Raw genomic sequence first — 2540 nt, forward strand, 5'->3', positions numbered from 1 at the left:
AGAAAGAAGTAAGAAAAACAGATATACTAGAATAATTATGCACATGAAGGCCAACTGAAAAAGCAGTTATACACAAATGAAATCTATACAGCCATTGTCCAGGGCTAAGGTTAGAATAAATGTAAACAACTTTTTTTTTTAATGAAGAGCTGTACAGGCTGCTGACATGTATCAATCCTGGTCTACTGCAGGCAGCCCCTTATTTCAGATGGCAGGTACTGTGTCTCCTGTTTCTCAGGGTCCCAGATAACATCCTTTTTCTTTCTTTCTTCCTTTCTTCCTTCCTTTCTTTCTTTCTCTCTTTCTCTCTCTCTCTTTCTTTCTTTCTTTCTTTTTTTTTTCAAGAAAGTTCCTCAGGCTTCTGAGATGTCTTGATCCAAGCCTACTGCAGGCATTCCATGACATTGTATGCAGTTCCAGAATTGGAAGGACCAATTTGTTTACCATCAACAATATTAAAGTGTTCTATGTTCCCCATACTAAAGACAAAAGTTTCATAATTTGTTTTATTTTTATTTGCCTGAGCAATTATAACTGCAGTAAAATAAGACACCAAAGCAATTTTCATTTTCATTTCCTTGATGCTAAGGGAATTGTGCTATCCCTAAAGTTTCCTATACCCTACCCTGTTCCCCTACCCACCCACACCCACTTCTTGGCCCTGGCATTCCCCTGTACTGGGGCATATAAAGTTTGCAAGACCAAGGGGCCACTCTTCCCAATGATGGCTGAACAGGCCATCTTCTGCTACATATGCAGCTAGAGTCACGTACTCTGGGGTTACTGGTTAGTTCATATTGTTGTTCCACCTATAGGGTTGCAGATCCTTTCAGCTCCTTCCGTACTTTCTCTAGCTTCTCCATTGGGGACCCTGTGTTCCATCCTATAGATGACTGTGAATATCCACTTCTGTATTTGCCAGGCACTGAAATAGCCTCACATGAGACAGGTATATCAGGTTCCTTTCAGGAAACTATTTTTGGCATAAGCAAAAGTGTCTGAAGAACCACCAGACTGTTTTCCAGAGTGGTTGTGCAAGCTTACAATCCCATCAACAACGGAGGAGTGTTCCTCTTTCTCCACATCCTTGCATGTATCTGCTGTCACCTGAATTTTTGATCTTAGCCACTGGAGTAAGGTGGAATCTCAAGATTGTTTTGATTTGCATTTCCATGATGATTAAAGATGTTGAACATTTTTTCAGGTGCTTCTCAGCACTTCAGTATTCCTCACTTGAGAATTCTTTGTTTAGCTGTGTACCCCAATTTTTAATGGGGTTATTTGAATTTCTGGAGCCCAGCTTCTGAGCTCTTTTTATATATTGGATAGTAGTCCCCTATCAGATTTGGGATTGGTAAAAATCCTTTCCCAATCTGTTGGTGGCCTTTTGTCTTATTGAAAGTGTCTTTTGCCTTACAGAAGCTTTGCAATTTCATGAGGTCCCATTTGTCAATTCTCGATCTTATAGCTCAAGCCATTGCTGTTTAGGAATTTTTCCCCAGTGCCCATATCTTTGAGGCTTTTCCCCACTTTCTCCTCTCTAAATTTCAGTGACTGTGGTTTTCTATGGCGTTCTTTGATCCACTTAGCCTTGAGCTTTTTACAAGGAGATAAGAATCTGCAACCCTATAGTTGGAACAACATGATGAACTAACCAGTACCCCGGAGCTCTTGTCTCTAGCTGCATATGTATCGAAAGATGGCCTAGTCGGCCATCACTGGAAAGAGAGGCCCATTGGACTTGCAAACTTTATATGCCCCAATATAGGGGAATGCCAGGGCCAAAAGAATGGGAATGGGTGGGTAGGGAAGTGGGGGCGCTATGGGGAACTTTTGGGATAGCATTGGAAATGTAATTGAGGAAAATATGTAATAAAAATATTAAAAATTTTAAAAAAATTAAAAAAATAAAAAAAAGAATGGATCAATTTGCATTATTCTACATGATAACCACCAGTTGTGCCAGCACCATTTGTTGAAAATGCCTTCTTTTTTCCACTGGAAGGTTTTAGCTCCCTTGTTAAAGGTCAAGTGACCATTGGTGTGTGGATTCATTTCTGGGTCTTCAATTCTATTCCATTGATCTACCTGTCTCTTGCTATACCAGTACCATGCAGGTTTTTATCACAATTACTCTGTAGTACAGCTTGAGGTCAGGCATGATGATTTCACCAAAAGTTCTTTTATTTTTGAGAATAGTTTTTGCTATGCTAGGTTTTCTATTATTCCAGATGAATTTGCAAATTGCCCTCTCTAACTCAGTGAAGAATAGAGTTGGAATTTTGATGGGGATTGCATTGAATCAGTAGATTGCTTTCGACAGGGTAGCCATTTTGACTATATTAATCCTGCCAATTCCTGAGCATGGGAGATCTTTCCATCTTCTTAGATCTTTTTCAATTTCTTTCTTCAGAGACTTAAAGTTCTTATTATAAAGATCTTTCACTTCCTTAGAGTCACACTAAGGTATTTTATATTATTTGAGACTATTGTGAAGGGTGTTGTTTCCCTAATTTCTTTCTCAGCCTGTTTATCCTTTG

The sequence above is a fragment of the Mus caroli genome, unplaced genomic scaffold, assembly GCF_978045245.1.
Source record: "Mus caroli unplaced genomic scaffold, Mus_caroli_1 scaffold_11, whole genome shotgun sequence".
In the NCBI taxonomy this organism is placed as follows: Eukaryota; Metazoa; Chordata; class Mammalia; order Rodentia; family Muridae; genus Mus; species Mus caroli.